This window comes from Drosophila nasuta, chromosome 3 (assembly GCF_023558535.2).
Source record: "Drosophila nasuta strain 15112-1781.00 chromosome 3, ASM2355853v1, whole genome shotgun sequence".
NCBI lineage: Eukaryota > Metazoa > Arthropoda > Insecta > Diptera > Drosophilidae > Drosophila > Drosophila nasuta.
In genome coordinates, this window is record NC_083457.1 from 23757757 (window position 1) to 23783729 (window position 25973).

The 25973-nt window shown below is 38.6% G+C and overlaps 1 protein-coding gene across 4 annotated transcripts in view; it reads right to left on the bottom strand.

Moving 5' to 3' along the window:
* LOC132793488 (uncharacterized) overlaps positions 1-25973 on the bottom strand; it is a 95614-nt gene that overhangs the window by 68885 nt on the left and 756 nt on the right. For 2 of the 4 annotated variants that reach the window (XM_060803436.1, XM_060803432.1), the window contains exons 1-2: positions 22283-22553; positions 20318-20673 (exon numbers count right to left, since the gene is read on the bottom strand). The gene's annotated coding sequence lies outside the window, so the exon portion shown is untranslated. Of the gene's footprint in view, positions 1-20317; positions 20674-22282; positions 22554-25973 lie in introns of those variants that run through there. The other 2 variants (XM_060803433.1, XM_060803435.1) reach the window with 2 other exon arrangements.

Here is a 25973-nt window from a genome sequence, read left to right on the forward strand (position 1 = left end):
TTTCTGTCGCGGCACTCGGACTTGGACACGACTCGAACTACATGTTTTATAATAAATATGGCCAATAAATTGCGCAGTTTAAGTGTCGTTTCTGCCTCTAACCAAATGCAATTGCCACAAAAGGTTGCACAAATTTAATGAAAACTATTTTATGCATTTCTCTCTTTTTTGCATCAAGCAAAAAAAAAGGATATTCATAGAGCGCGCGGGTTATGAATATATCTATATATTTTTTTAATACATTTCAATGTGTGAGAGTGTGTGTTAGCTAAAGCAAACAGTTGAAATTGGAAACAGACACAAGCACACATACACACACATGACATACACCTACACAGTTTCGGAGCGAGGCAGAAACCAACACAGATAAAGCTGAGCAAACAGAGCCGCAAACACGTTGCACAAATATTCAGTTGCGGGGGCAGGAGAACAAGCTACGCTGGACACTTGAACATTGGGACGTTGTGGAACATGGCAATAACTGCACATGCCACATGGCGCAACAAATACCGAAAAACGCACAGCAAAAGAAATGAGAAACAAAACACAAAAAAATATAAAAATAAACTGCAACCAACAAAAAAAAACTAGTGACAAATGCAGCCAACAACGACGACGACGACAACAGCACTTGCAACAAACCGCAAAATGCATTTGCAAAAGTTTTTGCCATGAAATTTAAAACACAGGAAGAGAGGGGCAGGCGGCAGTTCAGGTGGGGTGTAATGCATTGGCATGTTGAATGCAACGATAAAACGCTAAACGCATATTAAAACAGCAGAATACACACACACACACACACACACACACACACACACACACACACACACACACACACACACACACAGAGCCAGGGACATTTTGATGGCTGCTGCAAGTGGTGGCAGTTGCACGGAAATGGGATGCAACGGGGTGCTGATTTGTTTGCTGTGCGGCGTGGCAAAAACAACTGCTGCGTCGCACGTAATGCGCTCCTAAAAAAGAAATCCGAAAGATTGAAACAGAAACAAACATTAAAAGCGCAAAAAACAAACGAAAAATACGAAAACAACAACACAAAAGTTGAATCCTGAAAAAGGGATTTACGAGTGTGTGCATATTAAATCTATGAAAACGAAAACACTATAGATATACTACTCTGCTTTGCTCTACTCAGCTCTGCTCTGCTCTGCTCTGTATGCATGCCACACACATGCTGAGTGTGGCAGGTATGAGAAAAGCTCGCCGCACGGGGCCCCAAAATGCACATCAAATATGCAGCAATTTGTGTAGACAAACTGCAAAATACTTTTTGCTCGCAAAAATCACAATAAAAAATTGCCAACTTGAAAAGCTCGGATTAAATTTATTTACTGGCACACAACTTGCCACATAACCGCATAACGGGAATTAATGCTGAATCTGGCCAAACTCATTTAAAAATATTTATTATCCTGTCAGCTCGCAATTTCCGCAGACGCCTGGCCATATTTTCCTGAGCGCAACTCAAAGCTCAACTGCTTATTATACACCTACAGAGGGGAGTTTTTAAAATGCAGATTGTGCATTGTAGATTAAAAACAAATTATAAATAGTTATTTATCAGCATAAATAAGTATATAATAAGCAATACTTATTTTACTTTCGTGCCTAAAAAAGTAAGAAAGCTATATTTTGAACAAAGGCCAAGCAGTACGGTATTATTCTTTAACTATACCAAAATAATATACCACAAAAATACTAAGATATTCCAAATGCTACCACAGAGTGCAAAATATATCAGATTGTCAGCCATAGCTACTGAGACCCGTACGAAAGAATTTCGTAAATAACTTCTACAAGTTTGGTCTCATCGCAACCAAATTGTTAGGAATCATAAAGACTATAGTTATTATTCTCTATCTCTTCTCCGGCCATTCAGACATGACTATATCGTCCCGGCTATTGACGCTGACTAAGAATACATACATACATACATTTTCTAGAGGCTCAATGTTATAATGCCCTTCTCCCCTTTTGGGTAGCGGGTGTATTTAGCTGCTAAAACTTTCTATTCTCTTCTGCTTTGTTAAAACTATTTCCAAGTAAAATTCGCATTGACTCAAATTAATAAATTACTTCGACACTCTCTTTCTATGTCTTTATTTAATTTATAACAAAAATTGTAGTAATAAATACTCTTACTCTGTCCGAAAACTTTCTTGACTCTACCTCTGTTTCTGTAAAACTAATTTGCAAGTAAAATTCACATTTACTCAAATTAATAAATTACTTCAACACTCTCTTTATCTGTGTTTGTTTAACTCATACTACAAATTTTATAAATACTCTTACTCTGCTAAAAGTTTCCATACTCTTCCTCTACTTCTGTGAATTCTATGCAATTTCCAAGTAAAATTCGCTCTGACTCAAATTAATAAATTACTTCGGCACTCTCTTTCTCTGACCACCTCATTGTCTTTCTCCTGTTACCCTAAAGCAAATCACAAGGGCATTTAATGCTCTCCAACTCAGTTTCGTTCGCTTCGCTTGCTCTCTGTTCTTATTGTGGTGTTAACAAGGCCGTCTCGCAAAATGAATTGTAATAAGCAAAAGTCGAACAGACGAAAAGTGAGATACAAAACACTGTTTCACACTTAATTGCTAACTCGAAATATATAAAATTAGCCAAGTGCGGGGCAACACAGTGATAAATTAATGAATCTGAACTGCAACCGTTAAGCAGAGTGATTTTATTTCTTATTTTCGTTCGTGGATGCCGATGCCGAGGCAAGTCAAATTGCCCAACTGCCCAAACGAGTTACCATCACCATCACCACCACCATCAAAATACAAATTCATAGTCATACTCGCATTCACATTCGGATTCGAATTCGTATCTGTATCTTGTAGATACATATTCAGCTGGGCGCTAAACAAAACACACAAAACATGTTTCGCGTAATTTATAAACCAAATATTTAAGGCATGTGGCGTTTCAGCTACAACTCCAATTTTTATTTTTTTTTTTGCCATGCTTTTCGTCGTATTTTTTCAATCTTATTTTTTATCTCTATTATTTTCAATATTTTATGAGGTTTTTTCCTTGCGATTTATTACAGTGAGCGCAGCAAGTTTGCGGTAGGTCAGGCGAGTGCTGAAAAGCGAACTGAACTGAACTGAATTGAGTATGCAAATTTGAAGTTTCATTTTTAAAATATTTATGCTAATTCCAATTTAAGTGCAGGCGCAACAAAGTTGTTGGCGGCCACTTAATCAATGTTAAATAACTTATAATGTCCAAAACTTGAAAGCATAACAGCTGCGTTAATCTGTTTAAAGTGCTGCTCTCGAAATTGATTTAATGTCCGATACCGATACGAATGTCATTGCACTTTGGCTACTTGCTTGTTGGTCAATGCACCTTAAGTATCTTCGCTTCTTTAAGCTGTGTACTAAAGTAACAATTTTAAGACTTCATTCCGATACTACTTAAGTCTATGGCTTCTTCTCTCTGTCTTGCTTGCAAAGCATATCCATTAGACAATTAACATAATGTGTTGTATACAATCAAAGGTCAGCACATGTCGGACATGACAGCATCCTTTGCTTGTTGCATAATGCGATTTGAGTTGCAGACACATAAATGTCACAAATGCTACAAATTGCAATACCAAATGAACATCAATAAAAGCACTTTATGTCGCAAGTCACTTAGAGCACAAACACACACTCACCGACACAGACAGCTGGAGTTAAGTAGCCGCCCAGCTGCCCAGCGGCGGACCAGTAAACAAACATGGCAACATGTCTATTCCTGCAAAACGCCAAACGTTGTCGTAGTCATCGTCGTCGTCGTCATCGTCGTCGTTGTCGTTATCCCTTTTGCAGTGGGGAATAAAAACAACAAGCGGAGACGCACAGACAGCATGAAAGGCAAATGGAAACACAGGCTCAGGCTCAGGCAGAAAAAAACCTAACGAATCGAAATTCAATCAACGATCAATGAATCCACTCACATTGAAAGCGAAAGAGGGAAGCGAAAAGGAAGCGAGGCTTAGGGCAACATCGGCGGCGGTGGCATTTAACATTTCCGTTGCCATTGTCGCATCTCCAGTTCCAGTTGCAGTCCCTTTTGGTTACCTGGCTCTCGGTCTGACTGGCATCCTGCCACTTCCACTGCCGCTGCCGCCTGCGGAAGCTGCGCTTAGTGCCCCGCCACAACGGATGTCGAGTGTTGCAGCCACCGCCACACCCACAACCCACGCGCTTGATGCTTAATTCAGTTTTCTGTTTGGTTCTCATGCGTTTTGTTTGCGCATCTTCCTTGTTTTTTTTTTATAGTCTCCTCCACCATTTTTATACCCGCTACCCATAGGGTAGAAGGGTATTATAACTTTGTGCCGACAGGAAATGTATGTAACAGGTAAAAGGAGGCATCTCCGACCCTATAAAGTATATATATTCATGATCAGCGTCAACAGCCGAGACGATCTACCCATGTCCGTCTGTCCGTCTGTGTGTCTGTGTGTCCGTCCGTCTGTCCGTATGAACACCTAGATCTCAGAGACTACGAGAGATAGAGCTATAATTTTTTTTCGACAGCATTTGTTATGTTTGCACGCAGATCAAGTTTGTTTCAAATTTTGCCACGCCCACTTCCGCCCCCGCAAATCAAAAAATCGAATAACAAGCGTAATTTTAAAGCTAGAGTTGCAAATTTTGGTATATATAATAATAACTATAGTAGTTATGATTCCTGAAAATTTGGTTGCGATCAGATAAAAATTGTCGATGTTATAAAAGAAATACTTTTGTATGGGCAAAAACGCCTACTTATAAGGGTCTTAGTTACTTTGGCTGACAATCTGGTATATTGAGCCGTCTATGGTATATTTTGAATGCGGTACTATATTGATATACCAAACATATCATTTGGTATATTTTTAGTATTTTTTTTTAAAAGTATTTTCGGTATATTTTCAAAATGATACCGCAATATTTTGCCTTTATTAAAAATGGGTAGCGGGTATCTCACAGTCGAGCACACTCGACTGTAACTTTCTTACTTGTTTTTGTTTTTTTGGTGTCTCGTGCATAAATGTCGCTTAAATATTTTCATTGCCGCCCCGAGGACTGAGCGCTATAGAATTCCAGCAGAGCTTTGGCTCTGTCATCATCATCATCATCATCAACACGAGCTAATCGCTTTTGCTGATGCGAATTTGCATTTTAAATACCAACAATGAGTGCAGCTCACAGATGCAGTTACGGATGCAGATACAGATTCATTCACTGATATAGATACAGCTACAGATGCGAATGGAAATGGAATTGCAGGAGCGATGCAGATGCTAATCTGTTTGGCTGAGTTTAATTTGTTTTTTGCTAGCTTTTATAAATGGATAGCATGGCTGATTAGCCAGCTAGCTATCCACATTAAGTTAGCTGATTATGACCAGGCAGGGACCAAGCAACTGAGCCACAGTCACAGTATCCTGCCACTGGGAGCCATCTACATAAGTAATTAATTGCATTTCTCAACCGACAACAGCTTCTCCCCAATGTGAGTGAGTTTCATGGTATCATCATTATGGGCATCGTTTGTCGATTGCCAACTTCCTGCATTGAGCTGCCACACAAATTGCCAAAGTCGAGAACTGAGAACTCAAAAGCTGAAGCTGATATCTGGCTAAACTAAAAGCGGTAGCTGGTCGTTGGGAATCAAGTAGCTGACCAACAAACGACTGCTGACTGCAGAGAACTGGCAACTGGCAACTGGTAGCCGGTAGCTGGCAGCTTGGCTTGGTTCACTGGCAAATTATGAAAACCAACAAACAGCTGCTTCTCTCTGGGGAACGCTTTGACAAACAATGTAGCTGACAAATGACGAATGCAATTTGTTTGGCTAAAATTGTGAGTACACTCGTACACTCGTTGAATGCATCTAACTGGCTGCATTTGAGTAGTGGCAAAATATTTGCAAATTAAGTCACTGGGGAGTCGCGCGCACAAAGCAATCTATTAAACAAGCTTGATATGCTGCCAGATACGCTGCAAATGAGTTTGGGTTAGTGCATTGAACGTTTTACTTTAACAGCAATAAACTTGATAAAGAATGCTGAATAAAATATCAGTTAGAATAGGATAAATTTTAGAGCAAGTCTTCTATCAATTACATAACAAATGAGATCGATTACTTTCACCGAAAGCAACCTTCAACAAAAATGTTTAACTATTGCAGATAATTGCATAGATGAGTTTAGTTTAATGCATTAAATGCTTTAGTTTAACAGCAATAAACTGGATGAAGAATGCTAAATAAAATATTAGTTAGAATAGGATAAATTCTAGAGCAAGTCATCTGTCAATACATAATAAATGAGATCGATTACTTTCACTGAAAGTAACCTTCCTCATAAATGTTTGACTATTACATTTAATTGCATAGCAAACATCAATATTTCAAACACTTAGTGTAGGGTATCTGAATGAGAAATTTCATCAACTAAAAGATTTATTGAAGGCTCCTTTCCAACATATTACACAGTTCATGTGTATCAATAAATTTGGTATTAAAAGCGGGCGAGGGCGGCTCCAGCAATTCCGTTTTGCTTTCTTCACTTTTATTGCGAAATAAAAACTTTTTCATAAGTCTCTCTCTGTGTGCCATGCATAGGCAGCTGCCACACAGCGTGTGCTATGGCAATTTCTGATGCCTTTGCCTGTCCATTCAATTGAACACTCGCATTACACATACGACACGTGGGTCTAAGGTGAAATCCTTTTTTTTTTTCTTCATTTTAGTATCCTGTCAGCAAAGTAAAATTTTTGGCAGCTGTTGCTAGTTGAGAAGGTGTTCGGATGCGATCGAAAGGACCCAAAAAGCGTTAGACGAAGGGGAAGTAAAAGGGTAAAGGTAAAAGGGAACGAAAAGCTGATTTGGCAGCTAGAAAGACTGACAGCTGCTGCAGCTTTTCTCGTTGTTGCACAGTTTCTAGAAGAGATATAAAAGGAAGAAAAAAGCAAGCAAAACCCAAAAGCGAATTTAGCTCTTTTCTGCTTTGCTGCCATTAACAGGTTGCACTTGAACTTGAGGCGCCATAAAATGTTGCCGCATACATATTTAATGTTGACAGTTGACTGGATACGCGCCGCATTCACTCGCTTCGTGTGTGTGCATACACTCATGACCTTAAACTTCAACTTGTTTTGTGGCAAACCGCCGTGCCGTGCCGCCTTTGCGAGTGCCAGTTGCCAGTTGCCAGCTTCGAGTTGCGAGTTGAGTCGACTTGAATCGCAGCTGCCGATGAAGACACGCAAAAAGCGAAGCGGCCAAAAACAAACAGCCGCCAGGCCTCAAGGCAGGTTGTTAATGTCGTTACACTCAGCGAAATGCAGACGTTACTCGCAAAATTGAATAAAAAGGCAAAGCAACGCAAATCACATTTAATTTGCTTATTTCATTCGCATTGCTTTTGCACAGTGTAGCTGACGAACACGTTGATCGGACGCGCAAACGACATGAGCAATTAAAAATTTGTTAAATTAATTTTGCAAATTTTTTGTGTTTGTTGCTTGCTGCTCTGAAAGCCAAAGAAGCAGAACCCCAGACCCCAGAATCAACCAAATTGCGCACAACCCGTGCCCAGAGCCAGAGCCAGAGCCAGAGCGAGGGACGGAACTGACAACGGTCGGTCCAGCATTCTGTGTAATTCATTAGGAACGCTTGCCGGTTTCAATTCAGCAAACGTTGCCCCGTGTCCCGTGCCACATGGCAGTCAGTCGGACTATTTCGCTCTTCTCCCCGCTCTCTATCCGGCGTCCCTTTTTCAGCACTTGCGTTTTATTGCTACACTTGACATTTTGTCAGCAGTTGCGTATTTTAATTTAATTCATTTTTATTAAATGCGGGCTCAGCGCTAAAAGAGATGAGAGTCCCGCCAAATGCCCGACGTCCTCGCCCCTCTCGCCAATGTCATCTAAGTTGACATTTATTTGTGCATTGCGCATACGCCGCATGTGCCAGTGCCTGGCTGCCTGCCTGCCTGCCTGCCTGTGTGCTATGGCGGTTAGCCAAGTTTGTCAGAACTTCGGTCCAGCAACGTCAGAGCTTCAGTCAGCACATCGTCTGGTCATGTGTGTGACGACTGTTGTATGTTTATCTTCATTTCGAATTTGGTTGCGCGTTTTAAAGTTTCATCGTCATTGCAAAATGGTTTTAGCCACGGCAACGCATTTGGCTCAGATTGGATTTGCGACTTTTGAGCCCTCTCCTTTTCTCTTGTGCCCCAAGGCAGCAGCAGCACATTGGCAATTCAATTAAAAGACATTCCAATTCCGAGTTCACTAAGAAGCTAAAACTTAACAGGCACTACAAGTGTTCACATACACTCGAATCTCTGTCTTTCTCTGTGTGTGTAATTAAATTAAAAGTTTTTGCTACTAAATAGAAACAGCTTGCCGAAATGTTAATGACTTTGGTCACACAGGAAATGGAAATAGCTAAAACATTGGCAAAAGTTTGAAACGAAAACCCACCTTCAATTTAATCAACGACAAATCGCTCAAGGAGCTTCAAGCAGTTGACGAACCTTTATCTGGCAAAATGGGCACGACCCAACCACGATCTGGCAGCAGAGAACTGGCAGGCAAATCAATTGACCGATTGAAAAGGGCCACGACAAACTTGGCCCAAAAAAATAATACTTGAAGTTATAAACAATAATGCAGCTGCAACTGTTGTTGACAGTTGTGCAAATCAGTTAGCCAAGCCAAGGGATTTTCGCTTGATTTTGGACAATTTCTAGCCTGCGGCCAACCATAAAAAAAAAATGCCAAGACATGATCGCATTCCAAGGGAAGAGGCAAACGCTCAAAAGGCTTTAAACAATAAGCGGCATTAAGTTTGGTTTTTTTCTGTTTCTTTTTTTGGTGGCCGCATCGATCACGATTGCCAGACTAACTGACTGAGTGACGACTGACATCAGCTGGCGGCCCTGGAGCATTGGGGCAGCAGCTCTCTATCATAAATACATAATGGCAAATCGAAATCGCCCACAACAACAACAGCAACAACTACAGCGACGACTGCAACTAAAAGTGATCTTTTGTCTGGCCAGATGTCATAGGTTGGCCCAAAAAAGTTTGTGGAGCTCTGGAGGTCACGCTGGCCAAGTGTTGGCTGCATGCTTGCATAAGCCATAAGACCAGTTAGCGAGTGAGCTGTTAAAAGCCAACTTGAACTTCGGGCGCACAACCACCAAATATAAAAATAATAGTAAATGTTGAAGCGAGACAATTGCACAATTAAAACTTCGAGAAAAACAAACAAACAAACAAAAAACGGGAATAAACAAACAGCAAACAAACTAAAAAACACAGTTGGAAATTAATTCGGCTTATGCGGCAGCCAGCCACATGGCCAGCAACAACAATTGACAATAATTTTCGGCAGCAACAACCATTAAAATGCAACCAAAAAGTTGAGTCACTTTTAAACCGATTATCGGCCACAGCAGTGGCAACAACAACAATAACAAACCAGCGATTGCATTTCAACAAATGCAACTGCGAACAATTAAACAATTGCAACTAGCAGCTAAATTTATGAGCACTTTTTTGTTCGACTCACAGATAAGCCAAGTATTCAAGCGGCATGCAACACACATACAACACACATGCCAGCTCAGTCTAACCACAATGGGCCAGCGAATTAGGCGCAACAGCAGCAACAACCACAAACAACTTCAGTATTTCCTATCATACAATTAAGTTTATTGTGAACCCAAAATAAAAATCCGCATAACATGTCAAATGTCATTTGTCGTACAATCACGATCTGACGACGCTGTTAGATAAGTTTCGTACAGCAAAACGGAGAAAGATGCCGACAGAGTGAAGCGAAGGGGAAGTCAGAGATCAGACTCTGGTTTGCCCCACAATATCTGACGTGGTTGCTGTTTAACTGTCTGTCTTTCTGTTTGTCTGTCTGCCTGGCGTCGCTTGTCGCATTTAAGTCCAATTCAATCAGTCGACTGACGAAAATCAATTAAAGATACAATGTATAAAAGCTGCGTTTATGCTTCGACTCGTATCGCCAGAGCCAATCAGTGCGTGTATGAAATAAGCTGCAAGCCAGACACAGAAAGAAGGCCTTAAAACAGGGCCACTTCTGCGGAAATAGGGCGCCAGTGTGTGGAGGTGAGTTATGGACTAAAGATAAGGACTGGAAGGTGGAATGCCTGAAGAAGGAACTTAAAGAGCTGTCGCTGCCTCTCTTTTGCCTACAACTCAATCAGTTCACATTTTACGTAAATATATTTTTAAATTCTCAGAAATTTTTTTAACTTTCGATTTTATATTATATTAATAATGCTATATATCTACTATATTTGTACAGCACACAATGAACCGTTTCCTTGACCTAAAATGTAACCATTGTAAGCTCAAATCTCTATATCTACAATACTTGTAATAGGTATTTTACCTACACTATTTAAGCATGCATATCATATCATCGTATCTCATTTAATAACACGCCTATTTTCTTTGTATGCATATCTCTTACCCCAAACTGCAAATCAATAAATTCGTATCACAGACACAATTATTATTATTGACTATACTCTTTGAATTAAGCACACGTGTGCTGAGGATTGATATCCTTGCCACAAAATACCATTTGCATACGAAATGAGTAAACACTCAATTTCTATAATAGACTATATCAAATCTAGTCTAGTTATTCAGTTTGGATTTCTTCTCTACATGTGAAATTTTGTCTTCTATTTCTGTTCAATCTTCTGTTGTATTTCGTTGGTCTCAAAAATAGCTGGCTAACCAGATTTCGAAATGAGAGAAAGAGAGAGCCAAAGCCTGTCATTAGCAGAATATCGAATATATATGTGCGTTGATTAGCTGCCTCATCTGGTTACCTTTTGCCTTTACCTCCCATCTCTCAACAGCCATGCGTCTAAGCTCAGCCATCTCATCTGTCACATGCCACAAGGTGTTGCCGCATTTTCCCTTTTGCGAACAATGCAATCGAATCGATATGCAAAGCATGGTCTGCACTGCAATTGCCTTCAACTACACACAGACAGAGTCACCTTATTGTCAGCTGCCCTTCCCCCTCTTTACCTCTTGTGCTCTCTATGCTGTCATTGTCACCCCATCAACAATTGCTGACAAATCATTTGCCATTTGGCTGAACTCGCTTTTGGCATTTTTCTGCTGCGGTTGCCATTGGCATGTGCCAAAATTCTGAGCTCAATATGTCTGCAGCTAGTCGTATCTTTCTCTCCCGTCTCCCATATGTAGCTAACTGTCTATCCATCCATCCATCTAACTGTCTACCATATCTATCCATATCTGTCTGTCTGACTGTCTGTCTATCCGTCCGTTTGTCGTCTATCAGCTAGTCTGTCTGTAGGTTTTTCGATTGCGACGATTTCGCAACCTCAACAAAGAATGTACCTGTCACATTGTGTATCGAGGTATTTGTCACTTTTGGCCGAATTGCTGCTGCCAATGCAGTTAGCCATTTTTCACACTACATCTCAGCTCACTCACTCACTCACTCACTTACGTCCCCCTTACACTCCCCTTACCCTTCTGTCACATTTATAACGTATGTGGCTTGTAGCTGTAGGCGCGTGGCCCAAATTGCAGCTTGTGTCCGGTGCAATAAACACTAACAAAAAACCCCAAAAACCGGCTTTAGCCAAAAAAATATTTGTGAGACTGCAGCAAAAAGCAAATGCATAACCAGGAAATTAAGATCACAACGAACTGCAGATGCACTTTAAGAACAAAGAACTAGAATATGAGCAACAAAGTGAAGGAGAAATAAATCATTTCATATTATCTCTTGTATATACATATTAAACATACATTTTAGGTGATTAAACGTTATATAATCATTTATTGATAAAGCAAGGAAACAATGTATTTCAATCTAATTTTTTTACATTAAGAAATAACTAAGTTATAATAACATGTACTTATACCGAAAACTATATTTGGTAGATTGATATAGTACTACATTTAAACTATTGTATACCATAGAATACAAAATATACCAGACTGTGAGCCAAAAAAGCTAAGACTCGATTTCGGTAGGCGTTTCTGCCATACAAATGTATTTCTTAAATAACTTCCACATTTTTTATCAGATCGCAAATAAATTCTGCAGTTAATTTTTTTATGTGATGTTGCAAAAATTTGAAACAAACTATCTTTAGTTGAATTCTCACTGTTTCCACATGCACTAACAAGTCGAAACACCCTGTGAGCATAGTGTACAGGGTGCACATGAATAAATGAATTAAAATTTTTGTGACTGCAGCGACAGCAGCTAATTAAATTATTTACTTTAGGCTGTAAATGCATTTTGCAGCAGGTCGTCGGACGTTAATTGTTGTACTTGTTGTTCTCATTGTTGTTGTTGTCGTTGTCGCTGTTGTCGAGTTTGTTGTGGCTGGCGAAACACCTACCTAGTGTTTGCCGTTGTTGTTGTTGGTGTTGTGGGGGCTTTCTGTTGGTGGAAAATATGAAAATATGCTTGTCTGTTGCTGTGGGCAGTCAACTGACCGGTCAACATTGTGCGCTTTTTTTTATTTGTGTGCCTGTGGCGCAGTGTAAATAATATGCATTTATTTATTTTAATTTTATTTATATTTTTTTGTTTGCAGAAATTGCGCATACGCCGCATAGACAGGCAGAGGCAGGCTGTAGGCCAAGCAATCAAACAACGATGAGCAGCAAATAAGACAATTGCAAACAATAATACATCAACATTGTCGACAACAATAAAACAGCAACAGCAACCACAACAGTAAAATTTCTGCAGTGCAGTGCGGTGCAGTAAAGCCTTAAAGCAATTACAATATTTGCCAAAACGAATATGTCAGCAGCAAATGGCAAACAAAAGCAAACTCAAACTTTCCGGGCCACGTTTTAACAAATTGCAAATATTACGAAATAATTTCAATAGATTTTTCCTTCCTTTTTTTTTGTTGCTACGACTCTTTCAACATTTTCTTTTGCAGCTGCCGTTGGAAGTTGTCGTTGCAGCTTCGATCTTTGCATAAGCTAAAGAAATTAAATTGAGTTGTTTTGTTTGAATTGGTTTTTTTCTTTTGGTTACTTGGTATGTTAGTATTGGACATGGCAGCAATAAAAACAGATGAGTCCAAGTATCTCATTCAAATTGGGCAAATGCTTTCAGTAAACTAAAGAAAATTATGTAAAATTGTTGTTGTTTGTGGAAAACCACCGACTAAAAGCTGCAACAACAGCAACAAAAGCACACAGTTTAAAGGTATTTTTGAGTGCTGTTTGTCTGAAACGTGCCGAAGTAATCTTTTTCTTATACCCTACAATCAAGGGATTTACAATAGAGGAATATTATATAATATGTGAAGTAAATACATTAAATAACTCTATCGGATTAAATTGAATTTGAAATGATGTGAAAATTGTGAAAAGTAACTTAGGGGAAAATATGAAACTTTGTATGAAACACTACTTAAGATTCTTCTTATTACATTCTTATAAAATTATGAGTATATTTTCCACATATTTGTGCCTTCAAATTGCTTTGAAATTACGAAAGTCGAAGTGATATTTTAGACGCACATAATTGAGCAATAAAGCATTCAAGAACACAAAAGTTATTTTCTATAGAGCATCTCAAATTCGTTCATTCACATTTCACAGCATTTTCTTCATTATTGTTGTCAATTGAATTGGCGTTTCTTTTGTTTTCAAGTCTCTGGTATACTATATTGATTATTATATAATTATGAAAATGATGCTTGATCTCGGGACAGCTTTCATGCAGAGAGGTGACTGCTTTCAATTTGCTAGAATTGTGAAACTGTATTGTCCCTTGAATGCCCTCCCCTCTCTCCTCCCCCACTTCTCTAGTTTGGGTCGAGAGGTAATTGAGCTGCTGAAATCTTGATAAAGCAGCTCTGTAATTGAATATAATTTGTACAGAAGTTAACAAAGTTCTATGCTGACCTGAATTCGTGATTCGGGTTGCCATTTCTCAATTTCTCAGCGCTTTGAATATGCTATGCCACTTGGGGCAGCATCTCTCTCGCTCTCTCTCACACACACAGAGAAGCAGAAGATGCATTAGTTGCGAGTTAAGCGAAGGGTTAAGGGAGGAGTGTGGAGAGTGCAGTGTGTGGGGGACTAGGCAAATATGATTGCTTTGCACAGGCAACAAAGACACATTACTTGGCTTGCCACATGCAACATGTTATTTAAGCGTAAATCATTTCGTTGCCAGTTCTCAGACGCAACAACCAACAGTAATAACAACAACCACACCAACAGCAACAACTAGACAAGAAGAAGGAACAACGAATTGGAATTTCGATTTTTCACAAGTTCACATGTTGCATGGCGGCAAGTGCGTTGCGCCCAGTCGCAAGTCGTGTCTAGAGCTTAAGCTGAAGCTGAAGTTGAAGTTAAAGTTGGACTCGCAAGTCGCGCTCAGCAGAGCGCAACGCTTGCTGCCGCCAACGCCAACGCCGCCGACGACGACGACGACGATGACGACGAAGTCGACTTTGTGGCATTTCCATTTTCATTTTCACACGCGGTTATTAGAGTTGAACCCCACTTAAGAAGAGAGTGAGACTTGGACTTGGACTTGGCGACTCCTTTGGCCATTTTTCACACACACATACACACACAGCGAAAGAAAAGTAGAGAGGGAGGAATGCGGGGGTTAGACAAGCACAGCAATCGCAGCAGAAATAAATTAAATTTAACTTGCATTTTTTGCCAGGCCATGGGCCATGGGCAAGTCCAAGTTGCTAGCTGAGTTGTTGTTGTTTGTTCTCTTGTTGTTGTCGTTGTTGTTGTTATTGTTGTTGCCCTGTGCTGTGCTGTTTTTCCACAAGTTGGCACTTGAAATTGCAAGGGCCGCCGCGCTCTCTAAGTACTTGCTGCGATGCATGTATCTAGCAGATACTTACTTAATACTTTGTATCTGCTGGCTCGTTCGTTGCGCTGCTCGAGCGCGTTCTGCCATATGCAAATTAAAATTAAAAGCCTTTTTTGTACTGCTTAACTTTGGCTGCAGCCAGTCAGCCACTCGAAGACCAGCTACAGCTCCATGTTGGACTTGGACTTGGTTTCTGTTTCTGTTTCTGTGGCTGTTGCTGTTGCTGTGTTTCTGTTTGCCATTTCTGCGCTTCGTCTTCATCGTGGTTGCCTTTGCCTTTGGGTTGCCTATGACTTTACAATTTGTTTGGCTTTTTGCGGCCGCCGATAGGCTCTGAAGTGTGAAACATGCCTTCAACTTGAGCCACACACACATACACATACACATAGATAGCCACAACTCAGCATAAAACGACTGTCTTCGTTTCTTGACTGTCATTCCTCTGCTAGTTGTTTGTCTCTCTCTCCCTCTCTCTCTCTCTCTCTTTTGTGTATTTGAACTTCTTTAAGCGGAAGTTCAAGGCGTTCACTCAATTGTATCGTGTAATGAAATGTTTTATAAGTCAGACAAGAAACCAACAAAGACGCAGATCGAGTTGAGTTCGCATTAATAATTGCTCGTTTATTTAACAGTTGCGCGTTTGGGTCATTGGCTCCAACTCCAACTTTAACTCCAACTCGGTTCTGTCTCCCGGCGGTAACTTGTCATATCAAATGATCAGCTTGATGGGCCCCACACTCATTAGCATCAAATAGTCTTAGATTATTGTAATATTTATGCTAAGTTTTACACGCATCTTAGTCAAATACACGACGCAGTGCACACATATTAGAATCTGCGGCTCTCTTTCACATCATTTGTCAAACGTGAAAAGCAATTCGTTTACAGCATCGACTTAATTAATGGCAATAATCAAAGCAAAGCAAAACTCCACATCAAACGTCAAACTTTTGGGAGTCAAAGCAAAAGCAAAAGCCGAAGCCAAAGCCAAAGTTGCCACTTGGCCAACTCCAAGGTTGTAGACCTTTTTCGAAAATGTATCCCAAAAAGCCAAACAGACACACAGAAAAATTGACGTAACTTATTCGCGTTTATATCACTCTCGGCTGTAAGTCCGGGCCGCAGCTATAGATACCATCATCAGCCACAACACACGCAACAGCAACAGCAATAACAACAACATCAGCAACATCTCGAACACTGGCGCGTCAAAATTAATACGTTTTTAAATGCCAAGCGACGCAGCTTCCTGTTGAGAGCCCAAGCAGCAAACTCGATGCTCGAAGCTTGATGCCAAGTGCCCAAGTTAACAGAGTCTTACGCACATGCGCGTAATTGTTGGCAAGCAAAGTCGCAAGAAGACTACGAGTATAAACCATAAGTTCTTCTTACGCGCTTTTTGTCCAATCAAACTGCGCAAGAGAATCAAAAGCGAGGGTTGCCTAAGCAGTTGATCATAAAAAATGAACCTGATCTTTTATCGTCGAATAAATTAAAGTTTAGTATATGTGCATTTATATAATATTATATTTAGATTCTCAAACTGTGCAAGAGATTCAAAAGCGAGAGTTCCCTTAGCAGTTGGCCATAAAAATGGAACTCGATCTGCTATCATTGATTAAATTAAATTTTAGTATAAGTGCAGTATTTACATGTAGTGTAGTATTTAGATTCTAAAAAAACTCATTGAATAAATTAAATTTTAGTGCATAGCCAGCACATTTCATTAACTAGTTCGCTCAGACAAGGTTTAAGAGCATTCATTATATAATTTAGAATGAGCTTTCAATGCAGCTCTAAATCAATCTTAATCGATACTCCAAAGAAATATCAGGTATGGTTTGAAATGCTTTAAACTTTTTTTACATTATATTAACGCGCTTTCTGCTTTTAATCTTTAATCGACTTTTAAAGCGCATTAAAGCTCTCTGAAGTTATTTAAATCACTCGTAAAAAACGTAATACAATCGAATACAATTTATTTATATATAAATTACTAACACTTTATGCTACTCTAAAAGCTCATTAAACTCATTCAAAGCTCTTGGAACTTATTCAACTTGCACTTAAGAGACTTGATACAATCGAATAAGCTTTAATGTTAACTCGAAAAATTCTTGCCTTAAATTCTTTTAAAATTTTGTCGAACAAATCTAAAAGCTTATTTAAGTTCTTTGAACATATCAAATTTGCCCTTAAAAGACTTTACACCATCCATAATGCTAATGTTAACTCTAAAAGTTCTTGCTTTGCTTGAATCGACAACATTTTACACCCACCTCGCAGCACAAAATTAATGATGACTTGGCCAAGAGTGGAACCGAAATGTAAATTGAATTTTAAAAGGCAATTTAACGTGTGCGTTCTGTGGCCATAATTAAAAATTAACTTCAATTTAACACTCGGCACACAAAACTTCAATTTGTACTTCTCGGTAACATAATACGCAATTTCAGCTGCGTTTTCGTCTCTTTCTCTTTTATTTTTAATTAACCCCAACAATAAGTCCAATGATTTATGAACAATTTTTGAGTTGAGTTGCAATTGGAATAATGAAACAGAACATGCGAACATAAATCGAATGGAATTGAATCGAGTAGACGGATGCAAATGTTTGTTGATTTATCTGTATTGCAATTGCATTTCAATTAATGCAAAATTAATTAGCGCAGTGGAAAAAAAAAACTTCAACACAACTGCAACAACGTGGAAAGAAGAAACTTCAGCCGCTGTCATAATTTAATAATGTAAATGCCACGCCCACGAACGCCTTTATTAGCGCAGTTTTAATTCAATTATGCGGCATTCAATTGGAACATTTTTGGAATCGCGCCCAATTGTTAAATGGATTTCCATATAATTATTACCCCAAAATTTCTCAAGTGGATTTTAATGAGTTGTTTAATGAAGTAATCAGACAATGAAGGCGGAACACGTGGGCGTGACATTCGGATGATTTTACAAATGTAAATGCAAGCGAGTAGGAAATGCGAAAGCATGGCATGCAATTAATTAACGTATAAATGTTACAAATCTACGTTAAACAGATTTAAAAGTTATGACTAATAATGATTAATATATAAATACAAAGCTTAACAATAAATATTTGAAATCCTAAAGAGGAAAATTGAAATGTGAATCTGCACAAAATATTTTTTGTTAAGTCAAATCTACATTTATAAACTGTTTAAATAAACGGACACAATGTCGAAAAATTAAAGTAATTTAAATTTATTATTCATTTTAATTTTTATCACTTTAGCTTGAGAATTCATAAAGAAAATGCAAAAGCAAATCAATTAATTTATGTATAAGTATTACAAATTTACGTTAAACATATTCATAAAATACAGTTAAAAATTGGGAATATTTTGAATATAATAAATTAACAATTCATTTTAAATATTCAACATAAATGGCTTTAAAATCTGGCGGAAATCTTAAATTAAAATTACTTGAAGTATCTTGGAACTGCTCAAAATATTCTTTTGCTGAAATCTTTGCCAATAAACAATTTAGAATGACAATAAACAATGACGTCGAATGTGCAATAAAGTAACAAATTTGAAATATTATAAATAAAAAAAATGTAACACACAATTATAAATATTTAGTGTATCTTACTTTGAAATATGTTAAAAATATTGAAAGAGAAATTACTAGTAATATTTTGGAACTGCGCAATACATTTTTTTTATTGTTTAAGTCCTTAAACAATAAAGTAACAAATTCAATATATATTAAATATTTTGTTCAGCAGAAATTCCACGAATTTATTTCATAGCCTACAAAATATTTTGAATATTTATAAACAATAAATTCGGGCCATTATTATGCAAAATTACACAAAACTCAGCTGCAATTTGTATGTATTGGCAATAAGTTTGAACAATTCGCAATTATCATAAATCAGGCGTAAACATGCGTTTTGCATATTTTTCATAAATATTTTTCGCGTCTATTAAAAATGCCTATCGACAGTAAAGTTGAAATTGTTTGGAACGTTTCATAAGATTAATTCGTTGGCCGTTTAATTGCCAACACACAAACACACACATGCGTGTGTGGACAGCAAAAGCAAAACAAAACAAAACGGAAAAATTTGAAATGCAAAAATTGAGTCGTTTTGCGTTTTTGAATTTGAATTTGAATATCCAAGCCGAAAAATGAGACGCGCACATTTTATGCAAATCTCGCATGCTTGTTAACATTTATAGCCGACGGCTGACTGTGTGGCTGTATGTGTTGCCCCCTTTCAAAGCGGGGGCGTGGCACAGAAAAAGAGAGAGAGATAGAGGGAACGAGAGGCTTGTCGCACACGTGCAACAGCGAAGCAAAGCTAAACGGCAAATCCGAAACGAACCCCGAAAACGCAGCGCAGCAAACGATTTTTAATTAAAATGTTGTTGCCTCTGAAATGGCAGCATTTAAGCAGCTTTCAGGCCATTGTTATGCAGATTGCAAAAGGTGTAGAGCGCGGGTTGACAGTCAGAAAGAGAAAGAGAACCGAGTGGCATAAATATAAACATAAGCAATAACAATAATCAGAAGCGATGCAGATAGAAATGGAAATAGATACAGCATTGAGATTTTAATTGATTTGCTTTTCACACATCTTTTGACTGTGCGGCATTTTAATAATGTAAAGCACGTAGTATTGTTTGCCTCCCCTATTTTAGAGCAGCAATTAGCCCACGTGGCGTGTGAGCGATATGGAAATTAAACACCTGCAAAATGCTCGCATTACGTATACGCGTAATTGAAAGTCTTTCGATTAGACAGTTGCAAACAGTTGAAATGAATTTGAAATGAATTGAATTGAATTGATTAAAGCGCCCGCAAGCAACAATTCAATTTCATTTAATTTAACATTTTTAACACCCTCCCCGAGGCGTCCCCGAGGTGCCACAGAACAACAATATACGACGTAATGAAAGTCATTTGAGTAATTAATGTGTGCATCAAATGAGGCATTAAAGGCGCTGATTAAAGACGGGCCCCAAAGCGTTGATGATAAATCAGCAAACAACATACATATAATATATGTGCGTACAACGTACTACATGAGATTGCCAAGAAATTCTCCATTAAGAACTGAACAAATAGCAGACAGACAATTGAATGGAATTTTGCAATTTGTCTGCAAACAAAATTATCAAATATTTAATATAAATAGCAGTTAAGTAGTCAAACAAACGTTCGACAGCAAAGCGATTGGCAGCCAACTAAAGAACCATTTGCAATTGCAATTTGTCTAATGCTTTCAGCCAAAATGCAATTAGCCTCACTTGGGAATTTCTTGGCCAAAACACGATTCTCCGTCTCTTCGAAATCCCTTTTGCCCATTATGCAAAGCATCGATTAGTTAGTTTGTGGTGCAAGTTACCAACTCACCTGTGATTAATGAAAATCCGTTTGCCTAATCAGAGACCTCTCTCCAGCAGTAGCTTTGTCTATTGGGGCAGCTCCTCTCCTTTGGCCTGTTGCGAATTTGTTGCGCGTTGCCTTTTTGGGGCACATAAATTACAATCAAAAAGCGTTAGAAACAAAAGCCACAATTCAGAAATGCACAATAAACTTATTATTTATATTATTTTGGACTTTTTTTCGGCATCACACAATCACACAGAGCTACACACATACACAGACAAACACTCGCACACAAAAAAACTGAACTGATAAAGTAAATTATGAAATTCTTTTAAACAATTTTCATTTCTTTTGACCTCCAGTTGTGTGTGAAAATCATGCTGCAAAATAGACAAAAAAAGATGCAAAAACGTGAAAAAGAAACCAAAAAAAAAAAAAAAGGCAAATGAATAACAGGCAAACAATGGGAATGGAAAGAGAGTGCAAAAAAAAAAAGAAGCTAAACTATAGTTAAGCAAATAATCATTTGGAATATATATGGCATAACTGGTAGCAAAAGCTAAAGCTACAAAAGAGATGCTGGACTCCGACTCCGACTCGGAGTGGAGTTTATGCCCTGCAGATTTATGTTGCAAATATGTAAAAAAGAAATATATATGGCAAAAAACTGCCGGCCACTGCAGCTATTGTGTGTGTGTGTGTGTGTGTGTGTGAGTTTGCATTGTGTGTGGATTTGGGGGCTGGCTACTAAAACTGTCTCAAGTTAATCGCTTTTATTTATTTTCGCCCAACGCGAAAAAAAAGCCAAGCGCAAAAAACTTAACTGCAACCGGTTTTTCCACACACACACACATACAATACGCATACACTCGCACACACACTTGCATTTAGTAGAAATTTTGCGCGCCTTTTAACTATTTTTCTTAGGCTTTTAGCTGAAAATTTGTAGCGCATCCGTTTGCATGGGGGCAACTGTTGCAGAATTTATGGAAAGAACTCATCAAAACAAAAGCGAATTTTCTTTTATTTTCATTTTTCATCTTTGTGTTGTTCTTCAACTCTCTCTCACTCGCTCTCTCTCTCTCTCTCTCTCACTCTTTCTCTTACACTCTCAAGCGCTTTTCAAGCTACAAGCATGTGTGTATGTGTGTGAGCTGTGTGCGTATGTGTTGCAGTTGCAAGCTGGCAAAGCAGGCAGCAACAGATAGACACAACACCAGGTTTCATGTCTAGCCAGGTAGCTGCTGCTGCTGCTGCTCTTGGCCAGGTTAACACGCCAAACTGGCGACGTCATAAAGTCAGCTGCGCGTCTTCCTAGCATCGCTTAGCTTTGGCTTTGCCTCTGTCTTCTGCCTCTACTTGATGTGGCTCTTTTGCCTGTTTAAGCAACGACGTTGCTGCCGCTTTTGTTGTGACTTGTGGAACGCTTTGTTGTTTCGTGTTGTTGCTGCCTCTGTTGCTGCTGCTGCTGCTGCTGCTGCTGTTGCTCGGTTGACAGTGCAGCAGAGGCTGCCTGATGCGAGCCAGCTTTCAAGGCTGTTTAGAAGGCAGTCATCACAAATACACACACACACACACACAGCCACACAGACACAAACACTCACATAACACTATCGTACACTTGCAGTTTTTGTTTTTGTCAAGCACGAGCTGCCCTTTTGTTTAAGTTTAATGCAATCTACTAAAGCTGCTGCTGCTGTTACTTAAAGTTAAGTTATACATAGCATATATATATAGTATATATATTCTTTTCTCTGTTGTTGTTATTTTATTTTAATTATTGCTCTGTGCCTCAAACTGGTTTCGTCGAGGGGACGGAGGAGGGAAGAGTGAAGAGGGAACAGGAGCGGGCGGTTGGCGAAATGGCCTCCCGGAGTTGTTAGCTTTTTTTTTTTGTTGTTTTTGGTTTTTGTTGCTGCTCTTTCTCTCTGATTAATTAGCAAGTTTTGTTTTGTATTTGTTTACGTTTTGTGCAACTGCAAAATTTACCGTTTCGTATTTGTATTTAGTTGTTTCTTGTTGTGTTTGCTTGTCTAGAACTTGTTTGTTTGTTGGTTGTTTGGTAGTAGGTTGTTGTTGTTGTTTGATGTTGATTTGTTGTTTAGTGTTTAGTTTGATTGTTGAATTGAACGCGACGCGAACTCGTCAATGAGTCTGAGAGCTTAACTCGAGATGCACCCAACGCAGCGTCGTCGTCGTTGTTGTCGTTTTGGCTGGCAAAGCTCAACTGAAACTCATGCGCCAAGCTGGCCAAGAGTTTGGAGCTGCTGTTGCTGTTGCTGTTACTGCCTATGCTGCTGTTGCTGCTGCTGCTGTTGCTTTGCTACAATTGCTGCTGCCAACGCCAACGCCACTGCCAAAGCAGCTAACTGGTTTTTCGCATAGTCGTCGTCGGCCCGAAGCCAAAGTCGACCGAGTCGTTTCAAGTCGTTGTCATTTCGGCCTCTCTTTGGTGGTGCTTCCGCTTGCCCAAAAACAACAACAAGAAAGAAAAAACAACAATACTTGCACACGAACAGCGCACCAACAGTAACAGCAGCACCAGCTGTTAAAATAGTAGTATTCGGCAGTAGTACAAATTAGTGCTGAATAGTAGTAGCATAGCATAATGCTCTCTTTGTAGTGTTTCTCTTTGCATTGCTCTCGCTCTCTCGCTCTTTAACGGAAGTAAAAACTGCAGCGACATCGAACAGCAATAGCAACAACAACAGCCGGTTTGCGCTTCTTGTTTACTTTTTGCTCTCGCTTGCTGTTATAACCGCCACTGTTATACGACTGTTATATGGCCAAACAGCTGTTAGCACACAAACGCTGTCTGTCTGTTTGTGTGTTTCTCCGCGAGTGTCTCTTTGGCTACTTGAGTGTTTTGGGTGGTTGGGTGCTTGGTTGGGTGGATGGTTTGCTTGTGGCTAGTTCACTGGGTGGTTGCCATGGCACATTTAATAAATAAGCAAACAAATAACTAAAGCTTCAAGTGTGGCCACAAATTGACTCGAATTTTTACTTTTACTTCAACAAACACATGGAATGCAATGCAATCAAACGAATTGAAACGCTTTTAGCTCAAATGATGCGTTAATTATGGCACTTGAAGCATTTAACGGCACTTGGTCACAAAGGAGAGATACTAACAGCTGTTAGAGCTACTATAAAATACCCACATATCATTTTGTGCAGGGTTTTTTATTAAATTGTGTTGTTGAATAATGTTGAATATCTAAAGTTGTATCATTAAGAACTTAAATTAGTTTTTTTTATTTCAATTCTTATATCTTTTTTTTGTTTGTCTATTTTTTTAAAAGTCGGATTCAATAATTTATATATTTTAATTTAAAAAACAACAATTATTTGTCAAAAAATTGTGTATAAATATTGATTACCTTAAGTTGTATCATAAATAACTTAAATTAATTTATCTAATTTAAATTTCTTACCTTTATTTCTTATTAATTGAATAATTTTCCATATTCCAAAAAATAATTCAAAATTAATTTATTCCAAATTTAACGCTATATTTCAATATTAGCTTTGTCATAAACTGACCCATAAAAGTCGAAAATGTTGAGCTGAAAAGCTTAATTGCTGTTGCTTTGTTACAATTGCTACTGTTACGAGTACTTTCTTTGTCCCAACGGGCAACACACCTTTTTTTTGTGAACACAATTGCGAATTTCATAACTTTATTAATAGATTTGTCCATTGTCTGGCTCTATCGAACCGCATTCAGGCGCGACACAAACAACAGAAACTACCAAAAAAAAAATTATAGAAAAAAAACAAAAACCAAAGCCAAACCCATAATCGAGGCTACCGGTGTTCGCAGTTGTTGTTGTGGTTGTTTTTTTTGTTGGCAGAAAACCCCCAGGAGTCTAACCATAGAAATTCCAATTAATGAAAATGCGAATAATATGGCAAAGAGGGGGCACAAAGAGGGTGCCATTGAGTTTTTGGGAATAAAATTATGCAAACAGCAGGTGTTTCATTTCAGTCTATTGCTTTGTTGCTACCATTGAGTTTTCAGGTGTTATTGACTCACTTTGATGCTTGATGACTTTTCACTGCAGTCGCCAATTTGAGGTCATTAGCAGGTGGTTTTTGTCCTCTTGCTATTGTTTTTTGGGAGGCCACCGCCCGATTTCCCGCTGCGAATCAAAGTTTATTAAGGGCAGCACTGAAAGATGCCGCCACCGAAATGAGTTGGTCAAAATAAAAAAGTGTAGAAAATTTAATTAACTGCTAAATTAAATACACTTTGCGCTCTGTAGAACCACAACAAGAACGCGCCAAATAATTTCGAATTATTTTTCCCCTCTTTCCCTGTCTTTCTCCTGCTGCACAGTGGTCCCAAAGCACCCGCAATGTTGCGTCCAGTTGTTATTGTTGTTGGTTGTTGGCCTTTTTCCAGTTGTTATAGTGTTGTTGTTGTTGCTGCTTGTGCGTCGGAAGTTGTCGCCGGCAGTCAACAAACCATAACGCAGAACAAACGGTACTTTGAGAACTGCAGAACATTTAACGCCTCTTTTGCTTCCAGCTGAGTCGTTGTTGTTGTTGTTGTTGTTTTTGCTGTTGCTTCTTTCATCGTTGTTGCATATTAAAATATTAAAAAATTCATTAAAATGTGCGCTGTTGAGCGCTCAACAAATTAGCCAAAGCCCAAAAAAAAAGCAGCCCCGAACAATCTAACAAAAATATTCATAAGTCTGCCACGAAAACAACAACAACAAATGTCTGCGGCTTTTGCGGGTGGCCATTAAATATGTTAAGTGAAAAGAAAACTGAATAATTTCTAAATAGAAAACTTTACGAATAGAACAGACAGACAAGCTCATTTAATGCCCGTTTTTATGAGGCAACATTAATTGTAAAAGACATTAAATGACGCCATAAATGGAGCAATAACAAATTTTTATTAATTCGCAGTTATATAAACTTTTAACAAATTCATTTTAATTAAATAGTAAGCAAACATATCATTGCCATTAAAGTTTATACTGCTCATAAATAATAAAATGTGCAGCTGCAAAGTTAAATAATAATAAAATTAAATGCACATTCCATAATGTTGATTTATCATAAATATAAATTCAATTATCAATAGCAAACATTCTACCCATAAAAACAAATAGAACACAGAATACTTAAAAAACATAACTGTTTATTTCAATTTGATTTATATGTGTACAAGCATTTTCTAGATTATTTCCTGCACTTTATCACTTTCCATAACTTGTTAGACAAAACAGTTCATCGAAGAAGCGTTGCCATTGGTCTCATTACCCAATCAGTGCATTTAATCGATCATAACTATTTCTAGTTTATCGACGATCATGCTGCGGATAAGCATGAATAGAACACAGTCGTTTTTCAATTTCCTAGCCATAAGCTGTCAATTTTATGGCCAAAAACGGCGCTTGCTTTTATGAGTTTCAACACCCAAAAAGCGCGCAGAGCCGCTTTTCTCCTCAAACACTCCTCCACTCGACAATATTTCTGGCTGGAGCTTGTTGGCTGGCTTGGTTAGCTGGGGGCACGCAAACACAGCGACGCACTAAAAGAAAATTTATGTTGATGATTTTGTGTGGCCTCCGTCGCCGAGACCCGAAATTGTGGCCCATGTTCGGGGCCAGGATAGGCAAGAGCCGCGAGCGCACGCAGACAGAGTCAAATTGGAGTTGAAGGC